Source organism: Paroedura picta, chromosome 1, assembly GCF_049243985.1.
Source record: "Paroedura picta isolate Pp20150507F chromosome 1, Ppicta_v3.0, whole genome shotgun sequence".
In the NCBI taxonomy this organism is placed as follows: Eukaryota; Metazoa; Chordata; class Lepidosauria; order Squamata; family Gekkonidae; genus Paroedura; species Paroedura picta.
The window spans coordinates 7950181-7969756 of NC_135369.1; the positions used below are offsets into that span (position 1 = coordinate 7950181).

The 19576-nt window shown below is 47.9% G+C and overlaps 1 long non-coding RNA gene across 2 annotated transcripts; it reads right to left on the bottom strand.

Moving 5' to 3' along the window:
• Positions 1 to 4882: 4882 nt before the first annotated feature.
• On the bottom strand, positions 4883 to 8120 carry LOC143830543 (uncharacterized). 2 transcript variants are annotated; one of them, XR_013228530.1, is made up of 3 exons: positions 7898 to 8120; positions 6225 to 6537; positions 4883 to 5018 (listed from the first exon to the last, which is right to left on the bottom strand). It is a non-coding gene; the product is annotated as an uncharacterized LOC143830543 (long non-coding RNA). The 2 variants fall into 2 exon arrangements; XR_013228532.1 differs by having other exon boundaries at positions 7879 to 8120.
• Positions 8121 to 19576: the final 11456 nt, after the last annotated feature.

The window sequence follows — 19576 nt, forward strand, 5'->3', positions numbered from 1 at the left end:
GGCACTGCCAAGGCATTATAGGAGGAGGCTGCTCTGGCAGCCATACCCATAACAGCTCACAGAATGCCATCCCCAAGAGCCCCACCCCTGAGAACCCCACCTTCAATCGTACCATATCTGCCACAGCTAACAGCTTATGGGGTGTTGCCCAGCATTCAAATAGGTTGCCCCGTTGCAGAGAGGATTCCTATAGGAAGGCTCACAGTAACAGGTGCTGGCTGCATCAGAACCTCAGAGGGTGGAAGCTGACTGGAAGGCTCGACCTCTTGGAACATGCTAATATTAGCTGTGGGGACCCCGATGCCAGTGTGGTGACCGCCGTAGCCGAGGCCTGCCGAACGGAAACCAACAAAAGGAGACGAGGCATCGGAGGGGATGTTAGAGGTTGGTCCAGAGTTCTCCATGTCTGAGCTGTGAAGGTGGGTCTGCAAAAACCCAGTGAGAAGAAAAGTAATATTACGTGGAGGGAACACTCTCGGGACTGCAGATAGCTTCAACGGATCGTAGGAACATCTGTTAACTGCTCCTGCGGATCGGTAGAAATAAAGCCATATGGCCAGTGTGGGTGGAGAAAGAGGCGGGGCGCTTCCGTAATAAAAACTCAGAGGGCCCAACTTTAGAGCTGCGAAGCTCCCAATGACAAAGACAAAGACAAAGACAAAGACAAAGACAAAGACAAAGACAAAGACAAAGACAAAGACAAAGACAAAGACAAAGACAAAGACAAAGACAAAGACAATAACAAACCTTTATTGGCATAAAACTATAAGAAAGATATAAAAAGCCAAGCAGGGTAAAAATATCACAGGGTAAAATAAGCTCATATTATAAACTAAAACAGAGTTAAATTGACTCTGTTTTAATTTATAAAAGAACTAAGATTTTTTAACCTTAGTTCTGGCTTGATAAACAACCATTAAATATTCAACTACACACATTGTAGTCTCTGCAGAGAGATCATTGAGCAGGAACTGGAGTGTAGCTTAATCATCAACTAGACCCGTGGGACGAAGCAGAGGATCGAGATGTTTTCAGCAAAGATTCACATGAAGTTCACAATCTAAAATCATATGTCAAGTTGAATCAGGACAGTTTGCAGAACACAGACACAATCTTTCCCTCTATGGAACCCGCTGGTATCTTCCTGATAGGACATTCAAGGGAAGCCAATTCATTATTGCCAGCATGAAATGGTCTTCTATATAGTATTCCATTTGCATTCAATTCACCAAAAATACTATATATCTAACCCTCACGTGTTTCTCTCATCCGGAATTTCTTTTTTGAAGTCAAAGTTTGGAAACCCATCCAGTATGAATTTTCACTGTTCTTCCCAAATTTCCCATGGATATATTCCTTCCAGGTCTACTAAAATAACCTTCTTTCTTTTCCCCTCCAGGATCATCACTGAAATTTAAAGGATTTAATGGGATTGCTACACCTTTACAGTATCAGCCTGTGACCTGAAGCTTTGATTCCCCACTCCTCCTCGACATTCAACCTGCTGGGTGATCTTCAGCCAGTCCCAGTTCTCTCAGAGCTTTCTCAGCCTCACCCACCTCACAGAAAGTCTGCTGTGGGAAGAGGAGCAGGCAATTGTAAGCCACTTTGAGACTCCTTTGGGTATTAAAAAGCAGAGTTCCATTTTTTCCTTCTTCGGATAACAATAGCTTAAACAGCCATTCCCAAATTGCATACTCTGATTTGCCCCACTTTTCTATTGAAAAGAATCTAAACCTCACACCATAACCCACAAGGAGAAAGTCTGCAGATAGACACCCAGGAATAATGACCAACCTCTCCCAATTCTGCTTTACCAGATTCTTGACGGCAGCCAAGATCGGTCTGATGATGCCGTCCACAGGGCCCTTTTATGCTTGTTGCAGAACCATCCGTGGTGAAGCTTCCGCGTTTTCTGCCTGATGTTTTAATTAGTCACAATTGTTTTGACAGCACCACATTCCAAGTTACTTTAATAATTCTGAAGACTGAGGTAACAAAAGGAGAACAACAAAAACGCAATATGAATAAAGCTTCTGTCAGCTACAGGTAATGCCCTTTTGATCTTCAGAGAATCCAGTTTCTCTTCCTGCTTAATTTCGGTCTGGGGAAGTCTGCATTTTTTCCTCCTTCGGGGCCCACCTCCAATTAGTAAAGGGCCGGGGAGGGGAGAAGGCATCCTTCATGGCCCACCTCCTATTAGTCGACGGACCACATGTGGTCCATGGCCCACAGGTTGGGGATCGCTACTCTAGAAAACTTTAGGAGTGGCCCCAAATCCTCTAGACACCTGCCTGTATTTGTAAAACAACTGATCAACTCATAAGGGACACACTTAAATGGGTTCCATCAGTCCTGATACATCTCCATTTGTTATGACTCACTAGGTACATGGTTTAATTCGTTACACCGGGAACACAGACCAGTTCACTGTGACTGGAACCAATATTAATATCAAATTTTAAAACAGTACAAATTGAGGGACGCATCCTTTTGTTGGAACTAACATGTTTTTTTAATAAAATATAATTGACTTTTGTTTCTAACCAGGGTTAATTGGAGTGCACTCCTTTAAAAGACTTTGAGAGGAATCTGTATCAGAGCAGGTATAGTTTATTCAACAACATACCTATGAGTCATCCTAGATGCCCTTGACTTTAATAGGAATCGATGCTTTACCACCTTTGCCGGGTCTTGGGGTTGGGGGTTAAGGTAGAATTTCTAAACCTTCAAGGTTGTTCCGGGGGGGGGGGGGTGTCTTCCCTGACTTCCCTCCACATTTCAAAATGATTGGACCAGGGATTGCAATCCTAGGGGCTCCCCCACAGGGTGTCCCTATCTAGAATCATAGAGTTGGAAGGGATCTCATGGGTCATCTAGTCCAACCCACTGCACTATGCAGGACACTCACAACCCTCTTGCTCATCCACTATCACCTGCCACAGAATCAGCCTCTCCGTCAGATGGCTCTCCAGCCTCTGATTAAAAATCTCCAAAGATGGAGAACCCCCCACGTACTCCATTATATTCTATTATGGGAAGCAACATCAACATAGAGAGTCTGACCTTAGGATATAATAGAGCCGATGGAGCGCGCCCTTTGGGAACTCCTAAGGTTGGACCCCTGGACCAAGCTTCTTTGAAACCAGAAGGGGAGACAAGGAAGACCCTTCTGGAGCGATCTTGAAGGTCGGGAGGCTGTAACTCAAACCCCCAACAACGTAGGCCCTGAGATAGGTGGAAAAGCCACACTACCCCGAAACAGGGGAGGGACACTCTCACACTCAGGTCTAGCATGCAGATGCCACCCTCCAGGCAGGAGGTGATTGGAATCAGCTGGAATTGGTGCTCATCTTAACACAGAGAATGCAGTTCCCATTCCGATCACCTCCCCTGGGGAAAAGAGACATTGCATGCCAGAGCTTCAGGGAATAGCTGTGGCTACTCAAGCAGTGCTTGGGTGTCAGCCTCCAGGTGAGACCTGGAAACCCACTGAGGTCCACTCAGAGCTCTCCTGGATTCCCTTTGAGAGCAGGGGGGTGCCTGCCAATGTACGTGGGTGGGGAATCACCCTGCAGCAACAGCATCACTAGAGGTGCAGGGATGCCAGCCTGAAGGGGCGGCCCGTAGCGTAACGAAAAAGCACAACAGAGGTGGGGGGAATCCACGCCCCCTCAGACGATCCCTTTAGCTCAGGGGAAGCCTCAGAGAGCATATGGAGGAGCGCAGGGTAACCTGGGTGCTTCATCTGATCTGATCATCATAGGCTCTCCCATCCAGCCTCCCCCCCACCCCCAAAATAACAATAGAAAACCTAAGAGGAAGACCCACTTTCGGCTACCTAAAGAAGTCTCAAAGCAGCTTAAAATTATTGATTTCTTTCTCTTCTCTTGCCAGACACCCTGACAGAACTGCTGTGAGAGAACTGCTGGGGTGGGGAATCAAACCTGGCTCTACAGGTCACCGGCCGCTGCCTTTAACCTCTCCATCAAGCGCTCTTCAGTCAAGCACTGTCCTCATCACCCCTGGCTCCTATCCCACACTGTGCGCATGAACTCCAGAGCACCCCCAGGCAACTTATGGCTACTTCTTGTGTTTCATCAGGTCTCTAAGGCTGATGACCGACTTGAGAGAAGTTTTCAAATGAGTGGGTGCCTTCTGGTGGCCAAGATTTCATTGGGGTTTTCTTCGGGCGGGAGCAATTGAGATGGGCAATGATGACCCTGCTGCTTCTCCGTATAGGATTTTTAACCTGGAAAGAGCATTTTTCCACCCCGCCACCCAGAACAGACTAAGCAGGGGGTTGGACTAGATGGCCTGTATGGCCCCTTCCAATTCTATGATTCTATGATTCTATAACCCCCTGCTCTACGCAGGATCAGACCTAACCATCCTAAAGCATCCAAGAAAAGTGTGAATCCAGCCTTTGCTTGAAGACTGCCAGTGAGGGGGAGCTCACCACCTCCTTAGGCAGCCTATTCCACTGCTGAACTACTCTGACTGTGAAATGCTTTTTCCTATATCGTTGTACTTGTAGTTTAAACCCATTACTGCGTGTCCTCTCCTCTGCAGCCAACGGAAACAGCATCCTGCCCTCCTCCAAGTGACAACCTTTCAAATACTTAAAGAGGGCTATCACCCCCCTACATTCCTCCCTCTTTCCCTGCTTGCTTTCCTCCACAGACTGACTCGCCTTCTCTCCTCCTTCCTTCTTCCTTCTGCGCTACTATGTTGCCCGTCTTGCTGAGTACCACTCCCTCCTCCCTCCTCCCTCCTCCATAGCCTCCTGCCCAACACGCTTTTCATACTCAACACCTGCTCTCTTACACACTCACCCCTTACACCCTCCTGCATTTCTGATCACAAACCACACTTCAGACCATTTGTCTTTATTTCATCGTTTATTGTTCTTATCACACTCTGGTGCCTCCAAAGTAGTTCACAGGGGTCACCATCCGACCCTGTTCTTCTTGGGCCTCCACACACACCACTCCCTCCAGCATGCATGGACGATAACACTGCAAAGCAAAACACAAAAAATAAACAACTTCAGTCCACCTCCAGATAACCCCACATACCTCCATACTATTTCTGCCCTCCGACCCATCCTCTTGACCAGGGGTAGTCAACCTGTGGTCCTCCAGATGTTCATGAACTACAATTCCCATGAGCCCCTGCCAGCAAATGCTGGCAGGGGCTCATGGGAATTGTAGTTCATGAACATCTGGAGGACCACAGGTTGACTACCCCTGCTCTTGACGATACAGCCATCCAATACCTTTTCTACACCACCAGTTTGATCCCGCCTTACCAAAACACTACTGCATATTCCCACCTACTATATCTTTACTTTCCTGTACCTCTCCCATCCATTCTGCCCAAACACCTACAATGCCACTTCCACAAACCTCCAGTCACCAAGGACACTCTCTGATCTACCCTTTCTAGCACCCGTTGTATTTAAACGTGCAACGGGCTTTAAGTCTAGTAATAAAACCCATAAACACAACAACTAATAACTAAGCTCACCCCCTTGAACAGGCAGAGCCAATGTTCTTGCTCTCTTCCTGGTGAGAGTGGGGAGACAGATCTATTTATTAACCGATTGACAGGGTGGACATGGGGGATCTCAGATTTAATAACGGGCCCTGCCCTGGCCTCAACCATATGCCGGGTGGAAGAGCTCCGTGTGGCAGGCCCTGCGGAAAGTTGACAGCTCTGGCAGGGTCCTTAGCTCTTCCGGGAGCTCATTCCACCGAAAAGGTCCTGAGCCGTGTCAAGGCCAGGCAAGCATTCCAAGGGCCCGGGACTACCAGTATCTTCATACTCACCTAGCAAAGAACCCTGGCAGGGGGGCATAAGCAACCAAGTGGTGAACAGGACCCAGACCACATATAGCCTTAAAAGTCAAAAACCAAAACCTGGAACTTGAGAGGCTGGAGAGGCTGTTTCTGTGAAGGTTCAAGGGGGTGGCAGGTGACAGTGAATGAGCTAGAGGGTTGTGAGTGTCCTGCATAGTGCAGGGGGTTGGACTAGATGACCCATGAGATCCCTTCCAACTCTGTGATTCTATGATTCTAAACATCCATAAGACTTTAATGACAGGGCAAGCAAGCACTGCCAAGGCATTATAGGAGGAGGCTGCTCTGGCACCCATACCCATAACATCTCACAGAATGCCATCCCCAAGAGCCCCACCCCTAAGAACCCACCTTCAATCGTACCATATTTGCCATAGCTAACAGCTTATGGGGTGTTGCCCAGCATTCGAACAGGTTGCCCCATCTCAGAGAGGATTCCTGCAGGAAAGCTCACAATAACAGGTGCTGGCTGGATCACAACCTCAGAGGGTCGTTGCTGACTGGAAGGCTCGATCTCTTGGAGCAGGCTAATATTAGCTGAGGGGACCCCGATGCCAGAGTGGTGACCGCCGTAGCCGAGGCCAGCCGAACGGAAACCAACAAAAGGAGAGGAGGCACCGGAGGGGATGTTAGAGGATGGTCCAGAGTAGGCCATGTCTGAGCTGTGAAGGTGGGTCTGCAAAAACACAGGGGGAAGAACAGTAATATTACATGGAGGGAACACTCTTGGGATTGCACACAGCTTCAACGGATCATAGGAACATCTGTAAACCGCTCCTGCAGAGAGGGAGAAATAAAGCCATAAGGCCAGTGTGGGCGGTGAAAGGGGCGGGGCGCCTCCGTGATAAAAATTCAGAGGGCCCAATTGGGAGCTGCGAAGCTCCCAAAGACAAGACAAAGACAAAGACAAAGACAAAGACAAAGACAAAGACAAAGACAATAACAAACCTTTATTGGCATAAAACTATAAGAAGGAAATACAGCCAAGCAGGGTAAAAATATCACAGGGTATAATAAACTCATATTATAAACTAAAACAGAGTTATATTGACTCTGTTTTAATTTATAAAAGAACTAAGATTTTTTAATCTTAGTTCTGGCTTGATTAACAACCATTAAATATTCAACTACACACAATGTAGTCTCTGCAGAGAGATCATTGAGCAGGAACTGGAGTGTAGATTTATCATTAACTAGACCCCTGGGACGAAGCAGAGGATTGAGAAGTTTTCAGCAAAGATTCACATGAAGTTCACAATCTAAAATAATATGTCAAGTTGCGTCAGGACAGTTGGTAGGACACAGACACAATCTTTCCCTCTTTGGAACACGCTGGTATCTTCCTGATAGGACGTTCAAGGGAAGACAATTCATGATTGCCAGCATGAAATGGTCTTCTATATAGCATTCCACTTGCATTCAATTCACCAAAAATACTATATATCTAACCCTCACGTCTTTCTCTCATCGGGAATTTACTTTTTGAAGTCAAAAGTTTGGAAACCCATCCAGCATGAATTTTCACTGATCTTACCAAATTTCCCATGGATATATTCCTTCCAGGTCTATTAAAATAACCCTCTTTCTTTTCTCCTCCAGGATCATCATTGAAATTGTGTGAGTATCTGTTGTGATTTACAGGATTTAAAGGGATTTCTACACCTTTACAATATCAGCCTGTGATCTGGAGCATTGATTCCCCAGTCCTCCTCGACATTCAACCTGCTGGGTGACCTTCAGCCAGTCCCAGTTCTCTCAGAGCTTTCTCAGCCTCACCCACCTCACAGAAAGTCTGCTGTGGGAAGAGGAGCAGGCAATTGTAAGCCACTTTGACACTCCTTTGGGTATTAAAAAGCAGAGTTCCATTTTTTTTCCTTCGGATAACAATAGCTTAAACAGGCATTCCCAAATTGCATACTCTGATTTGCCCCACTTTTCTATTGAAAAGAATCTAAACCTCACACCATAACCCACAAGGAGAAAGTCTGCAGATAGAAACCCAGGAAGAATGACCAACCTCTCCAATTCTGATTTACCAGATTCTTGATGGCAGCCAAGATCGGTCTGATGATGCCGTCCACAGGGCCCTTTTATGCTTGTTGCAGACCCATCCGTGGTGAAGCTTCCGTGTTTTCTGCATGATGTTTTAATTAGTCACAATTGTTTTGACAGCATCACATTCCAAGTTACTTTAATAATTCTGAAGACTGTGGTAACAAAAGGAGAACAACAACAACGCAATATAAATAAAGCTTCTGTCAGCTACAGGTGATGCCCTTTTGACCTTCAGAGAATCCAGTTTCTCTTCCTGCTTAATTTTGGTCTGGGAAGTCTCCTCACCTTGATGTGGGAACTGCACTCACAAGGACAACATGGATGGAAGTTTTGCCCAGAACCCACATGTAGGCTCTCTGCATCTTTCTTTTGGGACCAGATACAATTTTACTAATACTTTAAGATAACCCCAAAATGGCACCAAAGGTAATAAGGGAAAGGTAAAGGTATCCCCTGTGCAAGCACCAAGTCATGTCTGACCCTTGGGGTGACGCCCTCTAGTCTTTTCATGGCAGACTCAATACGGGGTGGTTTGCCAGTGCCTTCCCCAGTCATTACCGTTTACTCCCCAGCCAGCTGGGTAATCATTTTAGTGACCTTGGAAGGATGGAAGGCTGAGTCAACCTTGAACCAGCTGCTGGGATCAAACTCCCAGGCTCATGGGCAGAGCTTTCAGACTGCATGACTGCTGCCTTACCACTCTGCGCCACAAGAGGCTCCCAACGAAAGGTAATTGATCTTCCAAATTAAAATGTTTTCCAGTGTCGAAGACCCTGGCTTAACATGGAGTTTTGATCTTTATTTTCTGTACAATGGCTCATAAACGTGACTGACATTTTATGGATGACCAGCCTTAGGAGGGAGTCCACAATTTTGAATATCTAAATAAAGTTTCTCTCTACCATTTTCATATATTGTGGGTTTTTTTTTACATTGGTTTCTCCAAGGATATGAACAAAATGAATCTTCAGCAAACAACCTATATATGAAAACAGATATATACACATTTTATATTTTAAAAAATTAAAATAAAAAAGCAACATTTTAAAGAAAACGTACCAAATCTCCAAATTCTCTTGGGTATGCATGGACTACAACTAAAAAATTCTCTGGAGGTCCTATCTAGTAGATGATACATTTGATTGTACCAGAGCACGGATGCAGTTAGGACAGGTGATCCACTGATGCTTTTGCACAGACAGGTTGGCCTGGCTTTTTAGGCCTCATGTCTAGGCAAGAGCAAATGTCCAAAGTTCATGGTTAAGAGTCTTGCTTGGAGAGCACACAGGTGCAAGTCTTGTCCCATGAGGAGGTCTGTTATAATAGGTGCAGAATCAGGGTTTCTAGCACCATAGAATATAGTCTGGTTGTCACTAGTCATAATCCTGGACCTGCGACCATTTGGGGGGGGGGGGGTAGGTCCCGTCTAGCAGAAGGTCTGTTTGATTGTACCAGAGTACGGATGAAGTTAGGACAGGTGATCCACTGACTGGTGGAGGGGAGGAATGAGGCTCTGATGGAAATTTGAGATTGTTATAGTATTTTACTAGGAATTAATTCAAGGTTTTTTTATGGCAACTCTTGTATTTTATTCTTTTATCTTGATGTAAGCCGCCTCGGGCCGACTATGTTCGGAGAGATTGGATATGAATTAAAATATAAATAAATAAATATTTAATATGTCATAGCAAGTCGGTTAGTCATATCAATGCTCCAACAAGGCAACCATCCTCTAGGACAGCGGTCCCCAACCTTTTTATCCCCGGGGACCACTCAATGCCAGGGACCACTCACCAGGGACCACTCAACGCCCTTTACTGAGGCCCGGTGGGGGGGGGGTAATTTACTCCTCTACTCTCAACCACTGCCCTAACGCTCTCTGATCGCTATGGTCATGTTTAAACGTCCCTTCGAACTAAGATACAGACATGCCACAACAAGGAACATAAGGAACATTTTATTCTCATGGAAATTTTAACTCATGACAATGACAAATCAATGGGAACCCTGAGCTTGTTTCTCTGCAATGAGATAGTCCCATCTGGGAGGGATGGGAGACAAGGACACCCGAAGTGTGTTGTAAAGGGCCGGGGGGGATGAAGTAAAGGGCCGGGGGGGGAGAAGGCGTCCTTCGCGGCCCACCTCCAATTAGTCGACGGACCACATGTGGTCCACGGCCCACAGGTTGGGGATTGCTACTCTAGAAAACTTTAGGAGTGGCCCCGAATGCTCTAGACATCTGCCTGTATTTATAAAACAACTGATTAACTCATAAGGGACACACTTAAATAGGCTCCATCAGTTCTGATACATCTCTTTTTGTTATGACTCATTAGGTACATGGGTTAATCGTTACACCGGGAACACAGACCGGTTCACTATGACTGGAACCAGCAACATACCTATGAGTCATCCTACATGCCCTTGACTTTAATAGGAATCGATGCTTTATCACCTTTACAGGGTCTTGGGGTTGGGGGTTAAGGTAGAGTTTCTAAACCTTCAAAGTTGTTCCAGGGGGGAAGGGTGTCTTCCCTGACTTCCCTCCACATTTCAAAATGATTGGACCAGGGGTCCCAATCCTAGGGGCTCCCCCAGAGGGTGTCCCCATCTAGAATCATAGAGTTGGAAGGGATCTCATGGGTCATCTAGTCCAACCCCCTGCACTATGCAGGACACTCCCAACCCTCTTCCTCATCCACTGTCACCTGCCACCCCCTTGAACTTTCACAGAATCAGCCTCTCCTTAGTTAATTAACTAAGGCACAGCTTTTCCATTTGTTATGCAAAGGAAACTCAGAGATACTGAAAGCAGTCAACAAGCTGGAACAGGAAATTCGTGGGACTAAGGGGGAGCTTTTGGATGGAGCCCAAGGTCCGGAGAGACCAGCTGATGACGTAGCTCAGCTAACAGTAAATCAAGTGAAACTTCAATGTCTGGAAGTTAATCAACTGGAGGGAGAGAGTGCCAGAGATGTAAAAACTCAAAGTACCTTTAAAGAACCTGGGAAAACAGATTCAAGGAAGGAAAGTACCGAAAACCTGGAAGTCTACTCAGAGCAGGAAATGACTTGGATCAGCAAAATAAAAAGAGTCTATTCAAAAGCGACAGCAACTAGGAAGCTATCAGGAGATATTTCTGTGCGACCAGAGGAAGAGATCCAGATTGACAAAGGATTCAGAGCCCCCTCAAAGGCGATTACAAGCAAGAATCAAGTAAGAGATTTCTTTGGCCCTGACAGAAGGACAATCAGAAATACTCTGCTATGGAAAAAAACACAATTTCATTTTCTGCGACCACCTGAAAGATGAGCTGAACAATGGAGTACTCTCCTGGCTTCCTGTGGAAAAATAATAGCAGCAACCTTTAGGACAGGTCCAATATATGAAGGGAACTGACTTTATATCATTTAAGACAATAATAGAATATATCCTTATAATAGACTAGTAAAAAAGCCCATTGTATGAAGAAGACAATGGGCGCTAGCAGGTGGGGACCAGAGCGAGCGGCAGGCGAGGGACAGAGCGAGGGACAGGCTACCTGAAAGAGGAGGCGGGAGTCCCAGGTGTGGTGCGCTGGGCTGTGGCGGCTCCTCTGCATTTTTTTGTTCTTCTGCGGCTTTCCCGGCGGCTCCATTGTGTTCTGGGGCCATGAGGGCAGGGAGCACCCAGCAGCTGTGCTGTGGGCGGCTGCCGGGGCTCCCAGGGCGCCGGCTTGAAGCGGCGAAAGGCTCCTACAGGGTTTTTTTTCTGCTGGCTCTCGGCTTGGAGCTGCGAAAGGCTCCTACAGGGTTTTTTTTACTGCTGGCTCTCGGCTTGGGGCTGCGAAAGGCTCCTACAGGGTTTTTTTTTCTGCTGGCTCTCGGCTTGGGGCTGCGAAAGGCTCCTACAGGGTTTTTTTTCTGCTGGCTCTCGGCTTGGAGCTGCGAAAGGCTCCTACAGGGTTAATGTTTTTCTGCTGGCTCTCGTGGGCTTGGGGCTGCGAAAGGCTCCTACAGGGTTTTTTTTCTGCTGGCTCTCGGCTTGGAGCTGCGAAAGGCTCCTACAGGATTTTTTTTTCTGCTGGCTCTCGGCTTGGGGCTGCGAAAGGCTCCTACAGGGTTTTTTTTTCTGCTGGCTCTCGGCTTGGGGCTGCGAAAGGCTCCTACAGGGTTTTTTTTTCTGCTGGCTCTCGGCTTGGGGCTGCGAAAGGCTCCTACAGGGTTTTTTTTTCTGCTGGCTCTCGGCTTGGGGCTGCGAAAGGCTCCTACAGGGTTTTTGTTCTGCTGGCTCTCGGCTTGGGGCTGCGAAAGGCTCCTACAGGATTAATGTTTTTCTGCTGGCTCTCGGCTTGGGGCTGCGAAAGGCTCCTACAGGGTTAATGTTTTTCTGCTGGCTCTCGGCTTGGGGCTGCGAAAGGCTCCTACAGGGTTAATGTTTTTCTGCTGGCTCTCGTGGGCGTGCCGGCTTGGAGCTGCGAAAGGCTCCTACAGGGGTGTTTTTTTTTTCTCTTCAGCTTCTCGCCGGCTGGAGTCTCGTCAGGCCGGGAGCAACTGCGAGCCGCGCTGCGCGCGGCTCGCAGTTGCTGGGGCTGGGAATCGGAGGCTTCCCTTCCCTCCCACACCCATCCACCCCCCCGAGGCTCTCTGGAGCCTTCTCTCGGCCGGCGGAGCGGGCTCGCAGCGTCCACAACGCTGCGAGGCCGCTCCGCCGGCCGAGAGAAGGCTTCCCGGCCCACCCCCCAGCCGAGGCTCTCACCAGGCGGGCCGCCATTTTCCGAGCGAGTGAAGCAGGCAATGGGGAGCCGCGCTTCGCGCGGCTCCCCATTGTCTGCTTGGGGCGGGATTGACACTCGGAGGGGCCAATCAGGAGCCGCTTCGCGGCTCCTGATTGCCCCCCCCCCGAGTTTTTATCCCGGACCGGTCCCACCCTAACTCCTCCCCACTACCCCTTACTCCTTTATACAGCCCGTGGCGCCCGTGGCGCCACGGGCTGTTTACAGATTATACCCTCCTATGTATCAACAACTACTTTGTTAAGAAAGATGGTAATAACCCCTAGATCAGGATTAATATGCGATGGGAATTGAATATGTATGTTAATATGTATGCTAAAAGAGGATGACAAACCATATTTTATAGGCATTAACAAGACGACAGTAGTAATTCTTGGGTTAGGGCCAATTTATGAAGGAGACTGACCTAATATCATTTAAGATAATAACAGAATGTATTCCTATAACAGATCATACTCTCATATGTATTAACAATCACTTGGCTAAGAAAAATGGTAAAAACTTCTAGATTAGGAATAATATGTGATGGGAACTAAATATCTATGTTAAAAGAGATGGCAAACCATATCAACTGGTCGCTTTTTCTTTACAACTTCTCTGTAAATGCTTACATAATAATAAACAATAAAATTATTATAAAAAAAAAAAAAGAAAGAAAGGGGTGGCCAAGGAAGAACAAGAGGTGTATTTAATTGGGATGCCAACTCCCTGTGGAGGAAAAAAAACCCTGTCTCTTTAACAAAGGCTTAATAGATTCAAGTGGGCAGCCATGTTGGTCTGAAGCAGCACAACAAAACAAAATCAGGGTCCAGTGGCACCTTTGAGACCAACAAGGATTTGTTCAGGGCGTGAGCTTTCGAGTGCAAGCACTCGAGGGCTCACACGTTGAATGGATCTTTGCTGGTCTTAAAGGTGCCACTGGACTTTTTGTTTTATTGAGAGGCTTAATAGGATATTATTCCTCAGGAGATGTTACTTATCTCCATGCCATGAAAACCTTGAACTGATTTTCCCATGCTTTAACCCTCTATTAAGGGGAAAGCATGCTTTTTCCCCCACCTCTCTAGACTTATTGGCAACTCCACACATTATTTTAGTGCATGGAAGAATGTTCTAGGGATATTTTAAGGCTGCACCTTGGTTACTGTGTACTGTTTTTATGCCATTGTGATTCAATTTAATATTATAATTTTGTTGTTGCTGTTATAGTTTTTATGTTACTGTTTTTACCTGTAAGCTGCCTCGAGAAAGTCTCTGGGGACACTGCATATACATTCCCTTAAACAAGTAAATAAAACTAATATTTGCACACACACACACACAAAAAAAAAGAATCAGCCTCTCCGTCAGATGGCTCTCCAGCCTCTGATTAAAAATCTCCAAACATGGAGAACCCACCACGTGCTCCATTATATTCTATTATGGGAAGCAACATCAACATAGAGAGTCTGTCCTAAGGATATAATAGAGCAGATGGAGTACGCCCTTTGGGAGCCCCTAGGGTAGGACCCCTGGTCCAAGCTCTTTGAAACCAGAAGGGGAGTCAAGGAAGACCCTGCCGGAGCTATCTTGAAGGTTTGGAGGCTGTAACTTAAACCCCCAACTACGCAGGCCCCGGGATAGGTGGAAAAGCCACCCTACCCAGAAACAGGGGAGGGACACTCTGACACTCAGGTCTAGCATGCAGGTGCCACCCTCCAGGCAGGAGGTGATTGGAATCAACAGGAATTGGTGCTCATCTCCACACAGAGAGTGCAGTTCCCATTCCCATCACCTCCCCTGGGGAAAAGAGACATTGCATGCCAGAGCTTCAGGGAATAGCTGTCGCTATCCAAGCAGTGCTTGGGTGTCAGCCTCCAGGAGAGACCTGGAAACCCACCGAGGTCCACTCAGAGCTCACCTGGTTTCCCTTTGAGAGCAGGGGGGTGCCCGCCAATGTGTGCAGGTGGGGAATCACCCTGCAGCAACAGCATCACTAGAGGCGCAGGGATGCCAGCCTGAAGGGGCGGCCCGTAGCGTAACGAAAAAGCACAACAGAGGTGGGGGGAATCCACACCCCCCTCAGACAATCCCTTTAGCTCAGGGGAAGCCTCAGAGAGCACATGGAGGAGCGCAGGGTAACCTGGGTGCTTGATCTGATCATCATAGGCTCTCCCATCCAGCCTCCCCCCCACCCCCAAAATAAAAACAGAAAACCTAAGAGGGAGACCCACTTTCCGCTACCTAAAGGAGTCTCTAAGCAGCTTAAAAACAGTGATTTCTTTCTCTTCTCATGCCAGACACCCTGACAGAACTGCTGTGAGAGAACTGCTGGGGTGGGGAATCAAACCTGGCTCTACACGTCACCGGCCGCTGCCTTTAACCTCTCCATCAAGCGCCCTTCAGTCAAGCACTGTCCTCATCGCCCCTGGCTCCTATCCCACACTGTGCGCATGAACTCCAGAGCACCCCCAGGCAACTTATGGCTACTTCTTGTGTTTCATCAGGGCTCTAAGGCTAATGACCGACTTGAGAGAAGTTTTCAAATCAGTGGGTGCCTTCTGGTGGCCAAGATTTGATTGGGGTTTTCTTTGGGCGGGAGCAATTGAGATGGGCAATGATGACCCTGCCGCTTCTCCGTATAGGATTTTTAGCCTGGGAAGAGCATTTTTCCACCCCGCCACCCAGAACAGACTAAGAGGGGATGCAGTCACAGCAATACTGAGCTCACCTCAGTCCTCCCCCAAGAACGTTTCTGGGTAGCCAAGAGCCGGCAAGGTGACCTTCAGGAAGACCAATGGCTGGACTCTTCTGAGTGCCAGACGGGAGCGATACTCACAGACAGCTCTGCTTGCATGCCAAAATGCCCAATCTCTCTGGACGCTCGTCATGTGAGCACAAAAGCTAGACACAGGCCAGGTGGAAGAGGGCCAACCTGACCACCTCTATCCTGGCCCAGTATCTTAAGGGACAGCTGCTCTGTGACTCCTGGTAAGCCCTCACCATCACAGAGGCGCTGCCCTCCTTTGGACACCTGCCACCCACAGAGGAAAGAGTTGGCTGGAGGAACCCCAACAAGAAGTCCTCCTGCTCAGGTGTCTCAGAGGGGCAGTCTGTGCCCTGTTCTGGATGGCTCCTCTCCCCTTGCTAAGTTTACATATGCCTGGCTTCTGTTTTTACAGTGTTTTCCCTTTTAGTCTCTTTGTGTCGATCTTTGTTTTATTCTTCTTGGACCTCCACACACGTCACTCCCTCCAGCATGCGTGGACGATAACACTGCAAAGGAAAACACAAAAAATAAACAACATCAGTCCACCTCCAGATAACCCCACATACCTCCGTACTATTTCCGCCCTCCGACCCATCCTCTTGACCAGGGGTAGTCAAACTGTGGTCCTCCAGATGTTCATGGACTACAAATGCTGGCAGGGGCTCATGGGAATTGTAGTCCGTGAACATCTGGAGGACCACAGGTTGACTACCCTTTGACTAGATGACCCAGGAGGTCCCTTCCAATTCTATGATTCTAAACATCCATAAGGCTTTAATGACAGGGCAAGCAGGCACTGCCTCGGCATTATAGGAGGAGGCTGCTCTGGCAGCCATACTCATAACATCTCACAGAATGCCATCCCCGAGAGCCCCACCCCTGAGAACCCACCTTCAATCGTACCATATTTGCCACAGCTAACAGCTTATGGGGTGTTGCCCAGCATTCAAACAGGTTGCCCCATCGCAGAGAGGTTTGCTCCAGGAATGTTCACATTAATAGGTCGTGGCTCGATCACAACTTCAGTGGGTGGAAGCCGATTGTTTGAGGAAGGCTCGATCTCTTGGAGCAGGCTAATATTAGCTGAGGGGACCCCGATGCCAGAGTGGTGACCGCTATAGCCGAGGCCTGCCGAACGGAAACCAACAAAAGGAGAGGAGGCACCGGAGGGGATGTTAGAGGATGGTCCAGAGTACTCCATGTCTGAGCTGTGAAGGTGGGTCTGCAACAACACAGGAGGAAGAAACGTGATATTACGTGGAGGGAACACTCTTGGGACTGCAGACAGCTGCAACGGATCATAGGAACATCTGTAAACCGCTCCTGCGGAGAGGTAGAAATAAAACCGTAATGCCAGTGTGGGCAGAGAAAGGGGCGGGGCGCTTCCGTGATAAAAATTCAGAGGGCCCAATTGGGAGCTGCGAAGCTCCCAAAGACAGAGACAGAGACAGAGACAGAGACAATGACAATGACAATGACAATGACAATAACAATAACAATAACAAACCTTTATTGGCATAAAACTATAAGAAGGAAATACAGCCAAGCAGGGTAAAAATATCACAGGGTAAAATAAGCTCATATTATAAACTAAAACAGAGTTATATATACCCTCCGGCCCATCCTCTTGACCAGGGGTAGTCAACCTGTGGTCCTTCAGCTTGAAGACTTCCAGTGAGGGGGAGCTCACCACCTCTTTAGGTAGCCTATTCCACTGCTGAACTACTCTGACTGTGAAATGTTTTTTTCCTAATATCTAGCCTATATCGTTGTACTTGAAGTTTAAACCCATTACTGCGTGTCCTCTCTTCTGCAGCCAACGGAAACAGCCTCCTGCCCTCCTCCAAGTGCCAACCTTTCAAATACTTAAAGAGGGCTATCACCCCCCTACATTCCTCCCTCTTACCCTGCTTTCTTTCCTCCACAGACAGACTCGCCTTCTCTCCTCCTTCCTTCATCCTTCTGCACTACTGTGTCGCCCGTCTTGCTGAGTACCACTCCCTCCTCCCTCCTCCCTCCTCCCTCCTCGATAGCCTCCTGCCCAACATGCTTTTCATACTCAACACCCGCTCTCTTACACACTCACCCCTTACACCCTCCTGCATTTCTGAGCACAAACCACACTTCAGCCTTTTTGTCTTTATTTCATCGTTTATTGTTCTTATCACACTCTGGTGCCTCCAAAGTAGTTCACAGGTGTCACCACCCGACCCTGTTCTTCTTGGACCTCCACACACGCCACTCCCTCCAGCATGCGTGGACGATAACACTGCAAAGGAAAACACAAAAAATAAACAACATCAGACCACCTCCAGGTAACCCCACATGCCTCCATACTATTTCCGCCCTCTGACCCATCCTCTTGACCAGGGGTAGTCAACCTGTGGTCCTTCAGATGTTCATGAACCACAAATGCTGGCAGGGGCTCATGGGAATTGTAGTCCATAAACATCTGGAGGACCACAGGTTGACTCCCCCTGCTCTTGATGATACGGCCATCCACTACCTTTTCTACACCACCAGTTTGATCCCGCCTTACCAAAACACTACTGCATATTCCCACCTACTATATCTTTACTTTCCTGAACCTCTCCCATCCCTTCTGCCCAAACACCTACAATGCCACTTCCACAAATCTCCAGTCACCAAGGACACTCTCTAATCCACCCTTTCTAGCGCCCGTTGTATTTAAACGTGCAACGGGCTTTAAGTCTAGTAATAAAACCCATAAATACAACAACTAATAACTAAGCTCATCCCCTTGAATAGGCAGAGCCAATGTCCTTGCTCTCTTCCTGGTGAGAGTGGGGAGACAGATCTATTTATTAACTGATTGACAGGGTGGACATGGGGGATCTCAGACTGAATAACGGGCCCTGCCCTGGCCTCAACCATATGCCGGGTGGAAGAGCTCCGTCTGGCAGGCCCTGCGGAAAGTTGACAGCTCTGGCAGGGTCCTTAGCTCTTCCGGGAGCTCATTCCACCATTCCTCCGATAAGGCCCTGACCCATGTTAAGGCCACGCAAGCATTCCAAGGGCCCGGGACTACCAGTATCTTCATACTCCCATAGCAAAGAACCCTGGCAGGGGGGCATAAGCAACCAAGTGGTAAACAGGACCCAGACCACATATAGCCTTAAAAGTCAGAAACCTGCAAACCTGATCTGCAAACAATCAGGTAATCAGTGCAGATGTTGAAGTTCCGGCTGAATATTGGACACCCATGATGCACCAATGGGGACCCTGGCAGCTGCATTTTGTACCAGCTGTGATTTCTGGATCAAAGTACAGGCCCGCGTAGAGAGGGTTAACTATCCTCTCCAAGGTGGCCAATGAAGGGCCTGGATCGGGTGGAAATGGGAGAGGCTCTGCCCATTTAAATCTTTTCCCACCGAGGTTCCTCTAGTTTCTGGGGTATATGGTAGGGAGACGTGGCCAGAATTCCCAGCAACTCAAATCCTGAAAAAAATATTTCAGGAGTACTTCTATAGTCAAAATAATGAAAAGGTCTCCCATAACCGTTCTCAGTATGACTCTAAAAAATTCCCCATGTCTCCCACTTGCACAGTGACCTAAATTGGCACCAATTATTGGAGCAACCCTAACTGTAACATCAACCCAACCCTACCCCTTTGCCTGATCCAGAGAGAAAATTAACACAGGCTGGAGAGGCTGTTTCTGTGAAGGCTCAAGGTAGTGGCAGGTGACAGTGCATGACCAAGAGGGTTCTGAGTGTCCTGCATTGTGAAGGGCATTGGACTAGATCAGGGGTAGTCAACCTGTGGTCTTCCAGATGTCCGTGGACTACAATTCCCATGAAACCCCTGCCAGCAAACACTGGCAGGGGCTCATGGGAATTGTAGTCCATTAACATCTGGAGGACCACAGGTTGACTACCCTTGGACTAGATGACCCAGAAGGCCCCTTCCAATTCTATGATTCTAAACATCCATAAGACTCTAATGACAGGGCAAGCAGGCACTGCCAAGGCATTATAGGAGGAGGCTGCTCTGGCAGCCATACCCATAACATCTCACAGAATGCCATCCCCAAGAGCCCCACCCCTGAAAACCCAACCTTCAATCGTACCATATCTGCCACAGCTAACAGCTTATGGGGTGTTGCCCAGCATTCGAA